This window comes from Spea bombifrons, chromosome 10 (genome assembly GCF_027358695.1).
Source record: "Spea bombifrons isolate aSpeBom1 chromosome 10, aSpeBom1.2.pri, whole genome shotgun sequence".
NCBI lineage: Eukaryota > Metazoa > Chordata > Amphibia > Anura > Pelobatidae > Spea > Spea bombifrons.
In genome coordinates this window covers 3,569,551-3,593,183 of record NC_071096.1, presented here as the reverse complement: position 1 = coordinate 3,593,183, position 23,633 = coordinate 3,569,551, and positions in this window count along the sequence as shown.

The window sequence follows — 23,633 nt, the reverse complement described above, 5'->3', positions numbered from 1 at the left end:
CAAAAAAATACTTTTTGTTTGTTATATAGTTCATTTAGGTCATTGAGGAACTTGTTCATTAGAAGTGGCGCAGGTGGTTTGGGACTTAGAGGTCTTGCTATGATAATCATCTCCAGTCCAATCAGAATTGGTGCGGGCCGCCGTTAATGCTTCATTGATAACTCTACCACCGTTTATAGAAAATTAGGGCAATTTTATGATGCAAAAGTGGCCATGTTTTTTTTTTTTCTTGCTCGAAGAAGAATGAGAACATTGAATGAATGGCCGTCTTTGCTATGGAAGCTCCTTAAAAGTAGCAAAGTTAACAGTAGTAAGTTACCCCTGGTAGGGCAATCATAATAATACCCCTCACGCCTTTAATTACTTCCACGATACGTTGTATATTATAATTTTTTTCCACTTTTGTTATATTATAGACAGATGTAAAGGGATTTCTCACTCAAATACGGCCGCACCAAAGCAAGTAGGTGTTGTTTGATCAGCGGCGATGGCATGAAAAGGGCACGCATCTGTGTGATAAATAGCAGCTTCATGGCAGGGTCCTTCTTCACCCCGTCGTAGCTACAAAACTAACTGCGCTCTACAATAAGAACCCTACCTGTAACTGTCGTATCGTCATTTTGTGTTCCAATCAGATCTGATCACTGAAATATTAAAATTTGTGAATGAACAAATTGGACTGAATTGTATATGATTTATTTTACTGCTTTTTAAAATCTGAGTTTGTGACATCAAGGTTAAATCAAGGTTATGTGTCCTTTAACTATTGAATAGAACCTCTACAAAGCTAATTAGGCCCTCGTTGTTGTGACTTCTTGAGATCAAAGGCTTATTATTATTATTATTATTATTATCTTTTATTTATATAGCGCCAACAATTTATGCAGCGCTTAATACAATACATACATTCAAGGGGTGTGACGAGATGAGAATTGACAGACAAACTGATACATTAGGTGGAGAGAGCCCGGCTCGCAAGAGCTTACAATCTAGAGATCAATATTCTTACTTACAACCCTGACCCTCTACAACAACAAAAAATTCTGTAGAACGCAACCTGAGGAAATGCGGTGTTACAGAAACAAAGAAACATTTTTATTGACTGTTTACTCCTTTGCATCAAGCAATGTTATGGTTGAAGTGAAACGGTTTCTTCTTGTTTTCCCGGGATGGTTGATGTTCCTCGCGTCGGCCTGCAGGTGGCGCTGCTGCAACATCCATTATTTCTGATTAGTGTGTGTGTGTGTGTGTGTGTGTGTGTGTGTGTGTGTGTGTGTGTGTGTGTGTGTGTGTGTGTGTATATATATATAAATATATACACATAAGTAGGAGTTCATCAGAAACTAGAGGGTAAAACTGGGCCAAATGTGCGATTTTGTTCATTCGGGAGTTTCTGCAAATATCTCAGATTTTTCCCATTTTAGTGGGAACCCCTGCAGAAATAATGTAATTATTATTATTATTATTATTATTATTATTATTATAATGCACTTTAAATGTAGTGCGGTCATATTCATCATGATACAAGTGATTTATTTTTATTTTTTTAGCGTATAGGCAAACCGTCTCAGCACCTTTTAGTAGAGGGAATCCCCAGGTGCAATCCAGGCAACATCACGATAATGCAATAAAAAAGCGACGGTACAATCACTTCTCCCCTTGATATCGCCTTCTTAGTGACGATCCTCTAAATCTTAAGGCGGTTACGGGTTTCTATCACCATGCTTACCGTTTAAGCCTTCCCAATGTTCGTGTTAAATATTTGGGGTGAATGCGCATGATGTGGCCCTTGGCGTGAATCTGTTTGCGCTAACGCTCCGGGGGGGGGCTGGTCGAGTTTATATTCTAGAACGTGCCTTAAAAAAAATCTGCAAACAAACAGTCCTTATCGATCGGCTGCTAAGGATGCTAGAAAAAAAAGTTGTCGAGGTTCGTAATCATCTCAAACGGCTCATTCATGATGGGCGCAGGTGAGTGGAGCCCAAACTCCATTAAACTCGAGGGCTGTTGAACTTGGCCGCTGAGCCGACGGCCTGATTCAAGTGACCGACTGGACTCGCGCAATCAATTTGACTCGGATGCAGCTGAGTGGCGCTCAACAGCGACTTGAACCAACTCTACGGGTGATTGGAGGCTGTCGAGATTTTTCTGGCTAAATCAGTTGAGTAACTCGACAGGGAACTCAAACTTTGTGACTTAACCCAGCCTCTGTATTATTAATAATAATAATAATAATAATAATATAATATTTTATATAGCTCCAATAATTTCCACAGCGCTTCTTACAGTCTATACAAACAGTCTGACAAAACTAAAACAAACAGACTAAGATGGAGCAGCAGGTAAAGAGGGCTTGGCTCGCAAGCTTACAATCTAGTAACACTCAATTTTCACTCCTGGCTATTATTTAATTTATTTTCTGTTGTTATCATGTTTTTCCCTGTTCCACGGCCAGATGTTCTAACACAATCAGGAGATTTTGGGCCATTACTTTGGTTCGGTTCCTTGCGTGGTCGTTCGTGTCCTGTGCTCGCGGGTTTCCTTGCTCAGGAGCATCTATAGAATCTTCTGCAATCTTTAACCTCCTACAAATACACTCCCTGCCAGGTTGTCCCTAAAAAGAACAGTTTTTTTTTCCAGTCCATCGGCTGCCTTTCCTTCTGTATGGAATCGTTTCACAGCCTATAAAGTCACAGCGGAATCTTCTGGCCCTCTGCTTGTAAATCTGTATAACTAAACGGTTAATATTACTTTTTTTTTCCCCTTTTAAATCTCACCCCTGCATTCTTTCCGCACATTCCTTTCGGGTCTTTGATATTCACCCCTACGCTTTCCCACATAGCTGATGTCAGGAAAAAGTTTCTCAGCCCCATCTCTGGTGTTCACCTTCTCCAGGGAATCCACCCCAGAGAATCCCGCGATGAGTTATTCTCCTTTATCCCAGGCACAGCTGGACAACATCTCCTGCGGAGTATAAATAACTGTATGGAGGACATTGCACACTGGGGCCTCTAGAGGGCGCTGCAGCCACACTGAGCATATAACTGGTTTACATATAGAAAAAAAAAACATTTCTAAGCCGAATAAATTAAGGATTAAATGCGATATATTGGAACTCATGCATTTTCTCTGGATCTTGGGAATTTAAGTTGAGCAGCAGCTGGAGAGCTAGTTGTTTGTAGCCTTTGAAGTGAAGCTTTTCTAGAAGGATATAGTACATAAAGCATGTAAAAGAGCCACGGCCCTCGAAATTGTTCTTGCTTTGAAAAATCAAAGAAGTCACTTAATAAAACAGCATCAATAACTGAAAGATAAAAGGCTGCACTTCTGGCTTTTATCTCAGCTTAGTCTTTGCCTTTTACTTTCAGTGTCGGTGCAGCGAAATGCGTTTACAAAAAGACTTAGAACATAACGTTCATAACATACTCTCGTGTTTCAACTTAATATAAGCACAGGGTCAGATATAGCTTCTGATACAGTGAGAAATCAGTTCTAAAAACTTATAGCAGTGATGTCAGTATTGACTTAGAATGATGTCATTCTGTTTTGATGTTCATCTGCCGGTGACAGCATTTATTAGCGGTATTAGCCGCTTCTCTGTATGTTATTGTGATGCTGGATCTGGAATTATCAAGGATCTGATCTCAGACTTGCAGCGAGGAGGACATTCCAGCAAGATGTCTGACAAGTAAACAAAACACTCCACATAACTGCGCGGATGTAAAAAAAATATATCAGAAGGTGGATTCATTGGCGCTCGTTGAAAAATCCCAAGAAAGAGCAATTAGTGCTCAGAGAACACAAGCTCTGGAGCCGTGTATCTCAAGTGAGGCCACCGCGGCGACGTTCGTCCGTAAAACCATCACATTTGGCCAAAGACAAAAGAAAAATTTGCTCTGGACTCAGTCCTGGGTCTCTCCTTCTCACCGACAGCCCCCTCTTCCCAAAAAAAGCTCTTCCATCCTTACCGCTGAGCGGTTTTCATTCAAAGTTCACACGAGAGAAGCTGTGATTTGTGGTCAAAGAGTGTCAAATCTAGCGTTAGCCAATCAATTTCCTGCCCTGGTTTCCCCTCCCTTCCTTCCAAACGCTTCCTGAACCAATCAGCAACAGTCAGCAACTTATCAATATGTGGGAGATAACTTATATTATATATTATATATTAAACTTGTGTTTAATATGGATGATGAGACTTGTAGTCCTCTTCGTTCCCACCCTGTCCTTTCCCAGTAGTTTTTTAGCAGTAGGGCTTCCTTGACCTTTTCTTAATTCCCTGGAGCTGAGAGTTAAATGAAGAAAACTCCATCGGGTTAAACGATGCACTGGGGGGGGGCTGGTATTTGCTGCCACCTAATCAGGCATTTCTATGGACTGAATAACATGCGCTGAAATCTGAAATGTCACATTCCATGCGTATTCATGACCCCCATGCCAGTACAGCGCTGAGTATATTATATATAATATATATATATTTATAATATCTATTATATATAGAGAGAGAGAGCGAGAGAGAGAGGTAGTGATAGGTATTCTCTGATTCTCCATTTTTAACTCTTTAAATGCTCAGCAAGTTATCAGCCATTTTCATGATAACGATCGTGATATCAAGTCATAGAAATATAAAATTCCTGAAATATGTTGAAACGACTTTCTTGTTTCTCTAGATTGTAAGCTTGTTGGAGCGGCGCCCTCCTCACCTGTTGTTTCTGTTAATTGTTGTGTTATATACTACTTGTTATGTCCTGTTTACCCATTGTACAGCGCTACTGAATATGATGGCGCTATACAAACCAATAAATAATAAATTAATAATAATAATAATAATAATAATGTGCTATTTCTCTTTTCACCTAATCAGCCGTAGCGCTTGGTTTCCAGAAAGGGACGGGGCTTCTCTTAGGGGGGCCGACTGCTAACAGATGGTGGGAAACGCGTCTGCGTAAAAATAATGACAGCCGGGGCGCATGGCGCGATAAAGGGGACATATTTATTGTGTGGGGTCTGTGGAGGGGGACATAAGGATGTGAGCGAGACAGCCAAAGACGTCGAGATCCGAGCCAAAGACTCCACGGAGATTTCACTGCTGCTGCCTCTGCTATTAAGGGCAAAAAAAAGGAGTTTTATTCAATTATTGCCTCTGAATTACATTTTTTATATCACAGGGTAAGGGGAACCTTAATGTGTAAATTATTATTTTGTATCACTTTGAAGCAGGATTCAACTTTTTTTTAACCTATTAGATTCCGTTTTTAGTATTTGTCAGATACATTGTTAGTTAGCCATGCATGCTTAATACCCACAATGTATTAGCCTCTACCACTTCTGCTGGGAGGCTGTTTCTTTTATCTACCACCCTCTCAGTAAAGTAAAACTTCCTTACATTACATACATCATATATATCAAAATGTGCATAAAATGATCTCTAAGGACGTTGGAAAGAGGATGATTTATTAAATTATTCAATGTATTATCATAGGATTGTTCAGCTTCTGTGGATTTTTTTTGGCTGGTTGAGGATGATGGGAAGTGTAGTTTTGTGTGACTGGTGTGGCAGACGGTTCCTTTACCCCGGTCAGGACAAGAGGCCGTTTGAGTTTTGTGGCAGGTGTCCGGTCCGTGACGCACTTTTCTGGTCTGGGGTCTCGAGTTCATAGACATTAAACACACGCGGCCTCGGGGGCCGGGACAAAGACCCCCTCTGTGCACGTGGAAGGGGCTATTGACATGTGCCGGGTGTTTAGGATTGAAGGACAAGTCCTCTTCTGATGAGGCCGTGAAGGAAAGGTCGGTGAAGGTCATTCCATCCTTTTTATGGGGTATTCGCAATATTCACGCTTATTGAAAGGACGGAAGGTTTACAGGCGGCGAACACTTCAGAGGTTTTACTTCATCCAGCATTTCACTGGCCTCTTCCCATTAATTGTTTATTGTCTGTGTTAAAAGGGGAAAGACCCCCCAGCGCTGTATACAGTAATATAACCCCCCCAGCGCTGTATACAGTAATATAACCCCCAGCACTGTATACAGTAATATAACCCCCCAGCGCTGTATACAGTAATATAACCCCCAGCGCTGTATACAGTAATATAACCCCCCCAGCGCTGTATACAGTAATATAACCCCCAGCGCTGTATACAGTAATATAACCCCCAGCACTGTATACAGTAATATAACCCCCCAGCGCTGTATACAGTAATATAACCCCCAGCGCTGTATACAGTAATATAACCCCCCCAGCGCTGTATACAGTAATATAACCCCCAGCGCTGTATACAGTAATATAACCCCCAGCGCTGTATACAGTAATAACCCCCAGCGCTGTATACAGTAATAACCCCCAGCGCTGTATACAGTAATATAACCCCCAGCGCTGTATACAGTAATATAACCCCCCAGCGCTGTATACAGTAATATAACCCCCCAGCACTGTATACAGTAATATAACCCCCCAGCGCTGTATACAGTAATATAACCCCCAGCGCTGTATACAGTAATATAACCCCCCAGCACTGTATACAGTAATATAACCCCCAGCACTGTATACAGTAATATAATCCCCCAGCGCTGTATACAGTAATATAACCCCCAGCGCTGTATATAGTAATATAACCCCCCAGCACTGTATACAATAATATAACCCCCCAGCGCTGTATATAGTAATATACCCCCCCAGCACTGTATACAGTAATATAACCCCCCAGCACTGTATACAGAAATATAACCCCCAGCGCTGTATACAATAATATAACCCCCCAGCGCTGTATACAGTAATAACCCCCAGCACTGTATATAGTAATATAACCCCCAGCGCTGTATACAGTAATATAACCCCCAGCGCTGTATACAGTAATATAACCCCCCAGCGCTGTATACAGTAATATAACCCCCCAGCGCTGTATACAGTAATATAACCCCCCAGCACTGTATACAGTAATATAACCCCCAGCGCTGTATACAGTAATATAACCCCAGCGCTGTATACAGTAATATAACCCCCAGCGCTGTATACAGTAATATAACCCCCCAACGCTGTATACAGTAATAACCCCCAGCACTGTATACAGTAATATAACCCCCCAGCGCTGTATACAGTAATATAACCCCCAGCGCTGTATACAGTAATATAACCCCCCAGTGCTGTATACAGTAATATAACCCCCAGCGCTGTATACAGTAATATAACCCCCAGCGCTGTATACAGTAATATAACCCCCAGTGTTGTATACAGTAATATAACCCCCCCAGCGCTGTATACAGTAATATAACCCCCCAGCGCTGTATACAGTAATATAACCCCCCAGCGCTGTATACAGTAATATAACCCCCCAGCGCTGTATACAGTAATATAACCCCCCAGCGCTGTATACAGTAATATAACCCCCAGCGCTGTATACAGTAATATAACCCCCAGCGCTGTATACAGTAATATAACCCCCCAGCGCTGTATACAGTAATATAACCCCCAGCGCTGTATACAGTAATATAACCCCCAGCGCTGTATACAGTAATATAACCCCCAGCGCTGTATACAGTAATATAACCCCCAGCACTGTATACAGTAATATAACCCCAAGCACTGTATACAGTAATATAACCCCCAACACTGTATACAGTAATAACCCCCAGTGCTGTATACAGTAATATAACCCCCAGCGCTGTATACAGTAATATAACCCCCAGCGCTGTATACAGTAATATAACCCCCAGCGCTGTATACAGTAATATAACCCCCCAGCACTGTATACAGTAATATAACCCCCCAGTGCTGTATACAGTAATATAACCCCCAGCGCTGTATACAGTAATATAACCCCCAGCGCTGTATACAATCTACAGATCTGGAGGTGCCGTTGCTGTCAGTCATGTGATGTTTTGGGTGACTTTCCCGGCTCAAGCTCCACACTGAGCTGATGCTTTATGGCAATGCTAATGAAGTCCGTTCCTCCATAGACTTTCATTATTCAGAGTGTTCACCTTGGTGATTAAGACCGAGCCATTTTATTATTTACCACAAGCAATACGATAAGGAGTCAGGGTGCTGATTGGGCTCAGGTAAAAGAGTGAGAACGTTATATTATGGGTCAAATACTGGTTTAAAAAAGAAAACAACAGTTTTCTTGAAAACAGGTTATAATTTGGTGTGAGCTCCAGGGGTAGATTACCTGTACAATGCTTCTCTCACCACTAGGTGGAGCCAGTGTTTTTGACAATTTTTTTAAACAGGTCTTTTTATCGCAACAGGGAACAGCATGAACCTGTCTGACGTCACCTCGGGCATACATATATATATATATATATATATATATAAATAAATACATACATAGATATATACATATACATACATACATATATATACACACAGTAATACAGTATATAGATACAGTATATCGGCTGCTGATAATACCCACACATAATTAGCCTGGGAGTTTCTATTAGAGATAGTCGAAAGGCCACATTTTTCAATTGCCCCCCTATCTCTGATTTTGAGACCCTTTTCCCCTTTTCCAAAATTTGGGAGGAAAAATATAAAAAAATAAGCATTTCAAAATACAGAGAATTACCATATTATCTGGCTCTTTATGTTCATGCGTGGCTGTCATGCAGCCCAAAGATGGAAAAAAAACATGAATTATTTCTCAGCATCATTTTTTTGTTGTTCTCTGCCTATTAAGTTTGTTTTGGGGGCCAGAAAGCCCAGTTTTTTTTTTTCTGGTGGCAACTGGGGTATTTTGCCTGAAGGATGTTTCCTTAGCCTTCTGGAGTTTGGCAGATCTGTATAAAGGACTGAGAACGGAGCCAGCGATTTGAGCCAAACCATAAGCGAAGCGAAGTATCAAGGAGACTTCTCATTGTCTCATTCGTCTGTAAAGGACCCAAGCTGCTCCCGTCAGATGTTGACTAATAAAGAGCCAAAGAAAATAGAAAAAGGGAGAGTGTGTGTGTGTGTGAGTTGCGGTGTGTGTGTGGGTTGCGGTGTGTGCGTGTGTGTGTGTGGGTTGTGGTTTGTTTCAGCCGAGTCACTTTACGCCATACAAAGACCAATAAAACAAGCTCTCCTCGATGATACAATGAATCGAGTGCAGTAGGTACTTTAGGTAAAAGCTCTACAGTGGAACTTGAGAAACTTCAAATAACAAACTAACAGAAAAACCCAATTCCAAGTGAAAATTGTCACATTTGTAGCTGAAAGCCTGCTAGTTGGGGACAAAAACCCCCCATAAAAACACACTTTTTATGATGCAATTGTCGCTTATACTAACTAACGCACTTTGGTGTCAACACAACATGGACTCAACACACAAAGAGAGATTGTCCTGGCCAGGCGCATTCTTTAAATAAACTGTCAATTAATCAAAATGAAGTGCACCTGGTGATAACGTAATATATGTCACAGCGGGGGGCGCGCAAATCACAGCGGCAACGCGACAAATAACAATTAGGCGTAAGAATGAGCCGGCGGAGTGGAGGAGAAAAATGCGAGTGCATGAAATGAATGAATTAAATGCTTTTATTAATATTCCTTTAATGTGCTCCAATGTGATAATATACCCCCCCGGGGGCAGATTCCATCGTGGGGGTCATGTTCAAAATAAACCACAGGGTTCATCCGCTGGACTGTTTAGCCCCCCAAGTGTTATTCTATATTAAAGAGACATTAAACCCTCAAAATAAATGCAGTATTGAGTGCCGTTATGAACAATAACTCGCCAAAAAGGGGCAGTTTAACCCCTTAAGGACAATGGGCGGTCCCTAAACCCATTGAAAACAATGCATTTTGAGCCCGTACATGTACGGGCTTTGTCATTAAGGGGTTAATGTCACTGGCACTCCTGATAAAAAAGAATGCATCTCCCACTAAAAAGAGCTGGGGGGGGCAGTGAAAAGGGCAAAGTGCAGAATCCCCCCCCCCCCCATGCATTTGGAAGAGGAGGACCACAAAATACATGCTATTCAGAAAATAAAAAATATTTAAGCATAAAACAGCTGTTTTTCCTCAATTTGAAATGAAACCGTCCGGAATCCACAATGCTCCAGATCCTCATTCTAACACCTGTATAAAAAAAGGCAAAATTGGCCTTATTTTTCATTGTGAATGATGTCATCTTGGTTCTGGATTCTGTTTCCGAGAGGAGTTTTGACCTACTATTATGACTTATTGATTCATATGGCGCCGTCATATTCCGTAGCGCAGTACAATGGGTGAACAGCACATAACCATTTGGATTTACAGAAACAAAATTTAAGGAGGATCCTGCTCAAAGGAGCTTACAATCTACATACATTTGGGATATAATTGGGATTCTAGAAAATGGTGCGGTTGGTTTTAATGGGGGTTCATGGGAAATAAAGGAGCAATTTGCATTTGGGGGGAATATTAACCTGAATAATGAAATAAAATAATAAAAAAATATTTAAAAATATATCTCGTGTGACAGTTCATCTGTAAAGAGACAGAAGAGATTTTTATTGCAGGAGTTTAATTGTCGGATCGCCAAAAATTAAATAAATTTTTTAACGTTTTAATGTAAGCAATAAGCGTTGGAAAAAGAGGGGAAACATATTAAAAAAGGAGATAAAAGAGAAAAAATATATAAAAAAATCGTAATTTGGATTTTTTTTTTGGTGTTGAAATTTCTTCTGACGCGTCCACGGACGCCGACTGCTTGCTCATGTCCTGTTTTCGGCCGCTGAGCAGATCGGTTAGGATGGGAGAGGCCGTAGATTTAGGGCAGCCGCGTACGCCGGGTATCCAAAGAGCTCACAAAGTGCAGCCGGAGGCTACAGGCGCAGAGCCGCCAGCCGGGTGGAAGTAACGGCACCTGACGCGGCGCTGCACCGGCGGCAATCGAACAGCACGATGCTAACGGTTCCCGGGCAAAAGTCTGGTGGGGTTTCTCAAAAGACGCCACTCAAAAGATTGTAAGCTCTTTGGATCACTCAGAGATATATAACAGGAAATCTTTTCTGTCCTGCTTGAAAAAATCTTTGGCTAGACCAGGACGCACATCTCTCCCATCATACACACTCAATATTAATAAAACATGCATGCAAGCAGATCGGCCCCATTCGGCCCCCGTTTAATCAACCTGTTTCTCCTGCTGTAAAGACTCAAACCTTAATCAGTCGTTGGTCTCGTCTTAGATTCAGGAGCCGTATGTCTATCCCATGCATGTTTAATACCCTCACTGTATTACCCTCTACCGCTTCTGCTGGGAGGCTGTTCTGCTTATCTAGCACACACTCATGTTGTAACATTTCGTCTCTTTTGAAAAAAGGACTTTGTTAAATGCCTTTATGTATTTAAATGTTTCCATCATATCCTCTCTCCCTCTCGCTCTCCCTCCAGCTCTCCCTCTCACTCTCTCTTTCCCTGTCTCTCTAGAGGCTGCCTTTGCAACAGGACAGAGGTAATTAACACTTGTCATTCATGGAGATTGATTTGTGTTTAACGATTATCGTGCAAATCACCGAATGCTTCAAAACATAAAAAAGACTCCTTTTTACTTTAATAATCAGATTATTATTATATTACATTATTATTATTATAATTATTATTATTATTATAATTATTATTATTATATTAAATTATTATTATTTATTGTTTTATCTAGCGGCATCAAACTCTGTAGCGCTGTACAATGGGTAGACAGCACATAACAAGTAGTATGTAACATAACAATGTGACTTACAGAAACAACAGGTGAGGAGGGTCCTGTGCACAGGAGCTTACAATCTAGAGGATATAATTGGAGGTCCGCATCTCTGCTTCAGGGAACCTCCACTGACCTCCGCCGTCTTTGGAATTTCTTATTCCTGGATGTATCACTTAAAAAATGTTCTTTATTTTTTATTATTTTGGTTGTTTCCCAGTAGTATAAATATCTGTTTTTTTTGAAAAACGTTCTTTTTATTGTTTTTTCCACCCCAGCAGAGACCCTCTGGACAGAGCGCGATCGGCTTTCCCGAATCGCAAGTTCTTGTTAATAGAGTTATCTGCGTTTGGATGACGCTCTGTTATGATAGCTGCTTCCCGAGCTCTCCCTCGAGTAATTATCCAGCTAATATCTGTATTATTTGATTTTTCTTTTTTTGGGGGGGGGGAGCAGATTCCAGAGGAGTCGCCGGTGAGGTCACAGCCTCAAATTCAGATTCCGGGGCTCCAGGAAGTGAGGCTCGCTGATCACATTTCCTTCCTGACATTCACGGTCGTTTCTGCTTCAAAAGAGAGGGAAAAAAATGTAGTTTTTGGGAACCTTTAAATCTCTTAGAAATATTACCCAGAGTGCACCGGACATCGACTTCCTGATTGAGTACCAGCTTCATATTTTTTTTAATCATCGTTATTTATTTTTGAACTGGTTCCGGAACCCAGAGAGATGGAAAGAGGTTTATTTTTATTGCTAAATGGTCCTTACCCGGTGACCCCAAATAGCCGCGCTGCACCGGCGAGTCCCCCGGTGACACCTGGAGAGTATTTATATATATATATTTATATATATGTATAGAAACTATAAAAAAACACGATTTCCTAACACATGTATATATATATGTCGGAATGTCATGAAGAACAAAAAAACAGGAAGTCAACCGTGCGCCTTTAAAGCTACTTCCTTTCACAGTCTTCACTTCCTGTCTCGTCTTACAGCAGTCGCCTACTCAGGAAGTGCTCAAAACAGCAAGTGCAAAGGAAAAATCCTTCCCCCAGGCCCATTTCAAATATTTAGAATTCCTTTAAAAAGAGGATGCTTCTTAAACGTACGCTGGAGAAATATAGATCGTTTCACGTTAATAGATTATTTTTCTCTCGACAGATATTGATTTCAAATCTTTTTGGTCTATATAACTCATCCTGGTTATGGAACCTGCAAATTATTATTAGGCGAGAGATCATTTAACGGGGAGGAATAATTATGCTGAGCCTGAGAACAGGAAGTTGGGATGGTCTGTGTGTTTTTAATACATATATGATGATGATTATGTTTCGTAAACAACGTTACGTGGCGTTATTTAGTGTAGCGGATTGTTAAACGTAGCAATTGGGAAAGTGTCGGCTCCGCTCACCAGAATAGATCCACCTGCCTGGACCCGTTAGCGAGATGTGGCAGGGTAACGGTTTACACGGCACCTGTTACTGCAAAGATCGGGAGGAATATGACAATTAAGCGTTCCCAGCAAAAAAACAATATAGGACAAAAATGAGATATTACCCCACGTTAATATTTTTAATAAACTTATTTTTAATACTTTTATTGTTTGTAATAATTGGGTTATATCAAGAAAAGCAGCCAAGTATATTCTAGAATGTTTTAAGTTGTAAATAGTTTGTTTTTTTAATTTTATATATTAAATATAATCTCTTTTATTTGATGCCGTTCTGTCGTAAGGCATGTAGCCCCCCTTGGCGTCTCTTTAACGTCGGCTCCATGCTTAGACAGATTGTAATAAATTATACACAATAATTTGATTCCAGGCCCTCGGAGACGCTGCCTCCTCTCAGTAATGGAATCATAATCGCGTCTGATTTTCCTGCTGAATAAATGATGGCTGGTGGAGCTACGGAGAACCCGCGATGTCACGCAGAGACCCGTCTCCATCTGACATTTCATTGGGTGAAAAACCAACTTCCCGAAATAAAAAGGGCACGTCGGGAGGTCCCCACCAGCCAACCTTCCCTTTAAGGAGTATAATAGATAGGAGTAGGGATCCTCCTTGGTCCAACTTGGTCATCAGGAGTAGGGAACCTCCAAGCGTTTCTACTGGCATGGACTTCAATTTCCAAGATGCTTACCCAGAGTCGAAGAATCATGGCGGAATCAGTCATTGTCGGGTTGATGATGTCCCCCAACTGAGCTTCCTATATCAGCTCATCAATTAGCGGAAGTCATTAATTGTTCTGGCCATCAGAATGTATGTATTTAGGTCAAATGGCGGGTTATATCAGGCTATTTTTGGTATAGAAACATAGAAAGTGACAGCAGATAAGAACCAGAAGGCCCATCCAGTCTGCCCAACCTCTGAGTACTTAGGTAATTAGGTTAGGGTAAATCATATAGGGTCAAGAACATTGGGCAGTAGACTGGCGCGTTGGGATTTGTACGAACTTTAATTTTAACAAATTTTGTTAAATTTTGACAATTCATACAAATGTCCAAAAACGATGATGGTGCCCCAACGAAACAAACGAAAACAACTGAGAACGTTTAGAATTTTCGGTTCTAATTCATTGTTGTTTTTTTTTTTTCTCACTCTTATTTTGCCCTCTGAACCAAATGGACCGAAAATGAAACCAAAATATCCGTATCATTTTTGGTCCACATGTAGGTCTGATGGGCAGCAGGTCTGATGGGCAAAATATGGGTGAAAAAAAATGCTTTCTGGCAACATTAAAACAATGGAAAAATAACTAGCGCTAAATAATCTTTTTAGAATAGAATGGCAGGGTCACTCCAACCAATGCGGAAAACCAAAATTAGGAACCTTAAAATACAGTATTGATGATGAGGAACAACAAACAAAACAGAAAGAAAAATGTCTAATTCGATGTGTAATATACAAAAAATATTTAAAAAAAAATGAAAAAGGCATCAGGGTAACCAGGAATAAAACATGAAACAATAAAGAAAAAGTTAAAAAAGTAATTACAAAATAATTGTTAAAAGAAAAAAATAAAATACTCTCCAGTTGTCCAAGAACATTCTTCAAAAATCTTGGGGTCGGAAATAAGAGTTCAGTTACATTTTGTACAATTAAATTACAATTAAAATTCATATTTTTAATAAGTTGTTGAGCCATATGGGTACTGGAGAGGCAAACTGCCCTGTTCTGATGAGTACACAGGGTAAAAGAGAGCGCGGCCGGGCATATCTCGCCGGTGGCTGCACGCTGCAGCGCCTGAACTGCCCCTGGGGCAGATCGGGTGGGGGGGGGAGTATGTGGTGATGTCAGCCAGTGGCCCACCAGGCATTTTCCCGATGTGTCAGGTGGCCAGTCCAAGCATGGGTCAGCGTTGAGTTGTATGGCTTCAGAAAGAAGTCTGTGGATCTTTGATGATCTGTTGTTGCCGCCATGTTTTCATCCACAGGGGGTACAAGAAAAAATGGCAAACGGTCCCGCAATAACTGCAGCAACTTGAGCCTTTGGTTCAGTAAGTAGCCCATTTTGAACTAAAACTTCTTTAAATCGAGATAAATCCCAGTAATATATATATAAGGGGTAATTTTATATTCTGGTTACAATGTACCGTTTCTCACCATAAACCATCGTAGATCTGCTATTTACATGAAAGCACGGCGCGTGGAACATGTTATTTGGAGACTTAACATCATTCTTGAGGTCTCCACAGCCCTGAGTGTATTTATAGTCATTGTTAGCGTTCAATTAAACGTTTCTTTTTTAGCTTCTTTTTTAGTTTCTTTTTTTTTTACAGACTGGATACGTAGTTTCACGTTTCCACTCATGGTCCTGAGATCTAGGGCAGATTGTGGCTCTTCCAGAATTATCTAATCAAGCTTCTCACCTTCCTCCTTCCCCCAAACCCTACAAAAGGCTGCCTGATCCAATTCACAGCAATCAGCAACTTAGCAATCATTAGAGATAACTTAACGAGGAGGAATAATCATGAAGATCCCAAGAAAAAGTTAAAAAAACGACTGATCCCGCATAAAGTGGATTCTACTACATGTATATATATATATATAAAGATAGATATATAGATACATTTAAATAAACAGTATATATATAGATAGATAGATAGATAGATAGATAGATAGATAGATAGATAGATAGATACATTTAAACAGTATATAAATATATATATATAGTATATATAGGTTCCCCTGCTTTATTGGGAGTTTAGTGATAATTGTTATATATATATGAGAATTCTGCAGCCGTATTAGAACTGTAATATCCGGAAATTAAGTTAAAATGACCTGCTGTCTGAGTGAGCACAAAACTTTTAGAAAAAAATGTAAAAAAAAAATATAAAAAAATATATATATATTTTTTTAAAATGGTGTTCATCAAAAGCTAATGTAGTAATCCAAAGACTGCCTGCTAATCAAAAACTCAGTATCAAAAAATCAGTGCTAATGAATAGCGCGGCACAGAGAATGCGGTAATCAGAGGATCGATATGAGAAGTGTTTTGTCAATCAGTCCCGGGACCCAATGCTTTTATCACGCCGGACGTTCTGCTCGGGGGATTGAGACGTTGATTTGTGGGGATGTGAGCTCACACCTGGTATACTCCAGATATTGCTCCTTTTATATCACGGGTATGTTTATAAGTTCTTACTTTCCAAAAGTTCACGGCTAGTAAGTTTTACTTTGCTCAGAGGGTGGTAGATAAGTGGAACCGCCACCCAGTAGAAGTAGTAAAAGGTGAGGAAGTGAGAGGATTTAAACATGCATGGGATAGGCATATGGCTCCTGAATCTAAGACGAGACTATAATATAATTTCATTTCTATATAGTTCGGGGCGTTATTATCCTTATCATTTTATATGGACTTTACCTTTTTGGAAACCAGAGTCAGGTGGGTCAGGCAGGTGTCTGGGGGTCCTGGACCAGCAGGGAGTGTAGAAGAGTAGAAGTAGGTCTGGCACCTGTAGGGGTGTAACAGAAGCCCCCATAATGTGTGTTGGTATAAAGAAGACATGGCATGTGCCGGGGGGCACAAAGGGGCTTTGGGTGCCATCTGGTCCAGGGCCGGACCTGGTGGTGGAACGTCGTGACAACGTTCTATTTGCCGGGGTAGGTGGGTTGTGTTTAAACGCCCAATTGAGTTACTTGGGTCAGGCAGAGTTCAGCGAGGGTGACGGGGGAATGGAGAGCGGAGCGGGGGGAGTATTTATCGGGCTGTCTGTGGCTTCCTGGTGCCCACCATGTATCATCTGTGATTAAAAACATGGACTTCCACGATCCCGACTCTGACTTCGCTGTAAAGGAAAACTGTCACGAAACATTTCCCAGGCTTTGCATCACGTGCGGCATCTGCTCAGATAATGCGATTGCGTTCCTCTTATCAAATGTTGGCTGACCTGATGTCACCCCGTTCCCGGGGATGCTTATAGAAACTCTATACTGTACGGGTGCAATAAAATAATCACTGCTCGGATCGGCCCCCATTCGGCCCCCGTCTAGTCTGCCCTTTTCTCCTGCTGTAAAGACTCAAACCTTAATCAGTCGTTGGTCTCGTCTTAGATTCAGGAGCCGTATGTCTCTATCCCATGCATGTTTAATACTCTCACTGTATCACCCTCTACCACTTCTGCTGGGAGGCTGTTCCACTTATTATCTACCACCCTGTCAAGGAAAACTTTCTTCCATTCCATCTAAGCCTCTGACCATTTCCCCTCCTTTCAAATAAACTCCCCTCCTGTCCTTTGTTAAATCCCCCCTATGTATTTAGATGCTCCCATGGGGGGATATGGATTGGGTTCAGAACGTAAGTACATAAAGTTTTCTTTTCCAAATTTTTTTTACATTTTTCATACCTTTTAATAAGCATAAAAAACTTACAATAAATCCTGTTTATAACATAAATCACCCAAATATAAACAGCATATTGTTTAGATTTTGAGGCACGCTGAATATTCATTTTTAATATTTTTAAATATAAATTTAATAATAAAAAATATAAATTAAATATAAATATAGATTATAATTATTTTTTATGAGTATGTAATAGCCCGTTTCCTACGTCCTTATTTTCACTTGAAACAAAAAAGGAAGGATGGATTCCAGAACACAGAACCCTTTCTTGTTCCAAAAAACTCTCCCCGCATCGCATTCTGAAAAAAAAGACGGTAAATAAGGAAAAATTATGCTTTTTGAAAAAAGACAATGAAATCGCTGCTGAAAAGCTCGTTTGTCTCGTGCAAAGTCCTGCCCCGGAGCTTCAGTCAAGGGTAACAGAGAAACTTTGTCTACCCCCTCTGCTCCTACCCTCAGGGCTTTATCTGCCCCAGTAACCTCCATGTAAAGGGTCTCCGGGCTCGGGGGGACGTCTCTGGATATCCCGAGCATGCCTGGCCTACTTTACCCAACGAAGGCCGATGAGGTCTTGTCTCCGTAGGAAGCCCCTAATTGACTTTATTCAGAGGTCTCAGCTGTGGTACCGGGAGGCAGAACAGAACGGGGGCCGTCCGCACCCCCCTATTCTACCCCATTTTATTAACAAACCTCCGAATGGCTGGCATCCCCCCCCCCCCCGGCAACGATTTCCAGCACTTTTCGGATCTGCTCCGCGTGTCAAACATTTGGGATAAAAAATCCCCAAACTTCCAAAACAAACAAACAAACAAACAAACAATGTACAAAAGACTAACATAAACAATACACTTCTGCTGGAATATTTTGGGGGGCTAACGTCAAATTCTTATAATATGCCTGTAGTAATAAACGTCATTTTTAAAGCTATTTGCTGTAATAAGTAATAACACATTTATTGATGGAATGGAAGGAAGTTTTACTTTACTGAGAGGGTGGCAGATAAATGGAAAACAGCCCCCCAGCAGAAGTGGTAGAGGGTAATACAGTGAGGGTATTAAACATGCATGGGATAGACATACAGCTCCTGAATCTAAGACGAGACCAACGACTGATTGAGGTTTGAGTCTTTACAGCAGGAGAAACGGGCAGACTAGACGGGGGCCGAATGGGGCCGATCTGCCAGCAGGCTCTATTGTTTTCTACTCTAGAAATTAATATAACATTTAAAAAAAAAAAGGCGAAGAAATATGAAGTTTTAATAGTTATCCTCTTTCTTATCTAATTCTATTATTATTTATATACATATTAAATAGGGACATAAATAAGAAACCATCAATTTAGTCAGGGCCGGACTGGGACTGAAAAGCAGCCCTGGAAAATTTTGGAGACCAGCCCCATATAGTTTATCTCACGGTGAAGCTCTTATACCCACACGCACCCCTTATACATACCCGAGTCACACTATGTGCCATTCTTTTTATCTCATTATTTGTATTAACATGCCAGAAAGCAAAAGTGTTAAAAGGCCCTAATAAATGAAATACATTACACATAATGGGATCAAAACATTAACTACTGCAAACATTTTTAGATGAAAGGGTTCCATTTTATTCAGTGGAACAAAACAGTGATCACATTATTCTTCACGATATTCTGGTAAGAAACTTTTATTTCTTTATTAATTCATGTAGACTACTTTTTTCCATATTTAATAAAAGCTATGATTGAGACATGTTTGGTTTTTATTTCCTTTCATTTGACAACCTACCCCCGAGTTATGCACCTCTGCCCCCAGGCTTGCCACTCTGCCCCCTGATATGCCTTCTAACCCCCTATATGCCACTCTGCCTCCAGAAATGCCTTATACCCCCTATATGCCACTCTGTCCCATGATATGCCTTCTAACCCCGATATGCCATATAGTGGGTATAAGGCATTCCTGGAGGCAAAGTGGCATGAAGGGGGTTAAAAGGCATATCATGGGGCACTCTGCCTCCAGACAAGCCTTATGCCCCCCTATATGCCACTCTGCCTCCCTGATATGCTTTATACCCTCCTATATGCCACTCTGCCCCATAATATGCCTTTTAATCCCCTATATGCCACTCTGCCTCCAGAAACGCCTTTTACTCCCTATGTCACTCTGCCTCCAGAAATGCCTTATACCCCCCATATGCCACTCTGCCTCCCTGATATACCTCAACCCTCCTATATGCCCCTCTGCCCCGTGATATGCCTTTTAACCCCCTTTTTGCCACTCCACCTCCAGATATGCCTTTTGACCCCCTATATGTCACTCTGCATCCAGAAATGCCTTATACCCCTATATGCCACTCTGTCCCATGATATGCCTTCTAACCCCCTATATGCCACTCTGCCATATAGGGGGTTAAAAGGCATATCATGGGACAGAGTGGCATATAGGGGGGTATAAGGCATTTCTGGAGGCAGAGTGGCATAAAGGGGGTTAAAAGGCATATCATGGGGCACTCTGCCTACAGAAAAGCCTTATGCCCCCTATATGCCACTCTGCCTCCCCAATATGCTTTATACCCTCCTATATGCCCCTCTGCCCCATGACATCCCTTTTAACACCCTTTATGCCACTCTGCCTCCAGATATGCCATTGACCCCCTATATGTCACTCTGCATCCAGAAATGCCTTATACCCCTATATGCCACTCTGGCATATAGGGGGTTAAAAGGCATATCATGGGACAGAGTGGCATATAGGGGGGTATAAGGCATTTCTGGAGGCAGAGTGGCATAAAGGGGGTGAAAAGGCATATCATGGGGCACTCTGCCTCCAGAAAAGCCTTATACCCCCTATATGCCACTCTGCCTCCCTGATATGCCTCAACGCTCCTATATGCCACTCTGTCCCATGATATGCCTTCTAACCCCCTATATGCCACTCTGCCATATAGGGGGTTAAAAGGCATATCATGGGACATTTTTGTTTACTTTATATGGCAAGCCGATCCAGCTTGCCATATTAAATAAAAAATAATATATGCCACTCTGTCCCATGATATGCCTTCTAACCCCCTATATGCCACTCTGCCATATAGGGGGTTAAAAGGCATATCATGGGACAGAGTGGCATATAGGGGGTATAAGGCATTTCTGGAGGCAGAGAGGCATGAAGGGGGTTAAAAGGCATATCATGGGGCACTCGGCCGGCCGCATCAGCACCCAGAGGCCGCTTTGATTAGATTTCGGGCAGCCTGGGGGGCGGCTCAGCGGCTGTCTTCATGGCCGCCCAGCCCACGGACCTTCCGGCCCACCGGGAAATTTCCCGGTATCCCGGTGGGCCAGTCCGGCCCTGAATTTAGTCATGGTAGCCACCGTTGGCCACTCTCTGGTTCATCTTCTCTATGGTAAGTCCTCCCCTGATGACGGGTCCAGCGATTTGGTAAGGTGGTCCTCCGATGATATGGAAATGACCTGGTTGATGGTGGTTTATTAATCCTAAATAGATTTTGAGCTCTGGGGCTTCCACCTGTTCATTTCCCCCCTCATTATACCCCTCGTTAGTTCTGGGATGAGATCAACATCTTCAGTAAGTTTCAGAACATCCGATCTCAAACTTCCTGTTTTGCGACGTGATCTGACCAGCGCCATAAAGCAATGCCGAGCTGGACAGGAAGTCCCCTGAGGCCCGCCTCCCCGCTGGGAGGAAGCAGGAAGTTATATCCCCCCTGTGTGTGCGAAAGATAATGGAAAAAGTGCTCTGGATGCAACCTGTAAAATTATTTTACGGGTCCTCGTAAAAGACCAATTTAATTTACCCTTTACTGTGTCTTTAAATGGAAAGTCCATGCCGGGGCCCCTGGGGCTTCTGTTTCCCATTTATTTGCATTGCTGTTGTTCTAATATTACCCCTGTCCCTTTACATTTACATACATTATTTTTTTCTGTACACCCCAGTCTTCATACTTTTCTATTTAAAGTGTCTAGGATACGTCTGGAGGGTAGTAGCTATATACAAGTAGAACAGCCTTCCAGCATAAGTGGTAGAGGGTAATACAGTGAGGGGATTAAACATGCATGGCATAGGAATATGGCTCCTGAATCTAAGAGGAGACCAACGACTGATTAAGGTTTGAGTCTCTACAGCAGGAGAAATGGGCAAACTAGACGGGGGCCGAAGTCTTGGTTACATTGTGCTTTTGGTCTGACCGCCGGTGACAAATGGGCCGGGTACAGTTGGAGGAGATCCATCATAGGAAGACAAACGGGGACATTTACAAGGCACCCGGTACACTAGAGCATTAGTGACCAAAATATCTCCAATCCTACAAGTGATGGATTCTGGCAACGAGGGCTGTGACCTTTCTCCTACCAGACGTCCAACATTTGACCCGGCGGAAACAGGTGCTGCTCACTACAGAAATGCAGCAATCGGGACAAAGGGTGACTATGTAGCTCTTACCCCTGCTCTATGCAGAGGGGCATCTATGCCAACTACAAAAACAGACGTGTGTCAAGTACCAAAAGGAATTATGATGGGTGGATACCAGCTCCACCTAAAATGTTTAATAGTTAGTATCCAGCTAGGTTGATGTTAATGGTTCCAGAAGAATTTAAGCATTGTTGTCCATGGACAACAACTCGAAAAACCCATAGGTTCTGGTTCCATATGCATTCCATAACCAAATTGTTGACCCTTAGACTCCAACCTATGTTTTGGAATGGATGGTGGTCCTCCAAATGACCAAAAGTGGACAACGCTGTAGCATATATAATATATATAATGGATTCAACTCTCAATGGTCATCATTCTATGCGTTTTAGGATTTACTTATTAACTTATAATCAATTGACAGTTTTCAACCACCGAGCAGAAGGGATCATCAGCATCTTTCTGTGTCCCTCAAGGACTTCACTCAGGTGTTTCTGCTGCTGTCCAAAGCCCAGAAACGAGCAAACCCTTAAATAAAGAAGGGTATGAGATTTTTTTGCTCGATTTCAGGAAAATCTGGATAATTTTATCAAATCAAATGGCTAAAATAATAAGCATCTGAATTCCTTATTGTAATGATACAATATAACATTAAATAGAATGTTCGCGATCCTCTTCCTTTCCTGCCTTTCTATTGGTCGAAATGGTTTAAGAAATTGCCACATTTTATAAAAGGCTGAGTAGACCCCCCAAAAGATCAAAATCTGTTCAATTAACAAACTTAAATGCAGAATAATAATTAAAATGGACTGAGAGGAATTAACCGCCGGCAGCAAAATAAGTTATTAATCCATGTTTCTCGGAAAAAAATGGAAGGAAAAAGCCATTTCTGCGACTCGGAATACGTTAAGCTGGTTTCCTGCGGTTTACTCGGCTTTGACCACCTCGGATCCCTTGTTTGTGAAACCCTTGAGACTGTTTAGAAATGGCTTTGGGTACACGTTTGAGATGAAAGTTAAAGTAACCATGGCAACCGGAGAAGGAAAATAAAAAGTGAAAGGCGGAGAGAGTTTGGCCACGATAAACACTTGCCCTTTCTGGTTAATGGCAGCAGACGGGGGAGATTTGTGTTGTGTGTCATTCGTGTTTTTGTTTAATAAACAAAAATAAATAAATAAAAGAATTAAAATAAGAAATGTAATTTGTTTGAGGTTTGTGGGAAGACCTTGGAATGGCAGAATCCTGGCCAGATTCCTAATACAGAATATTTTCATTTATAAAGCCGTTTCCTGCTGTTTCTATACACATTATCGGGGCTTTTAGGGCAGTAGAACCCTGCGATCCCCTCATACCCAGCAAACACTCTGACCTCCTAGAAAAGAGGGGCATCAGGGGAGGAGAGAGGGGCATCAGGGAGGAGAGAGGAGGAAAGTGGGGCATCAGCAATTGGGGCTCAAAGAGGGACAGATAGCAATGAAGGGCAGAGAGAGCAACAGGGTGGGTGGCAGTGGCAATAGCAGGGTGGTAGTACTAGGGTGAGTTGCAGTGTCTGGGTGGATGGCATTAGCAATAGTAGGGTGTGTGGGTGGCAGTGGCAGGGCTGGTATTAGTGGTGGGGTATGTGGGTAGGTGGCAGAGGCCGGGTGGGTGAGTGGCAGGGCTGGGTGGGTGAGTAGGTGCCAGTGGATGGGTGGGTGAGTGGGTGGCAGTGGCTGGGTGTGTAAGTGACAGGG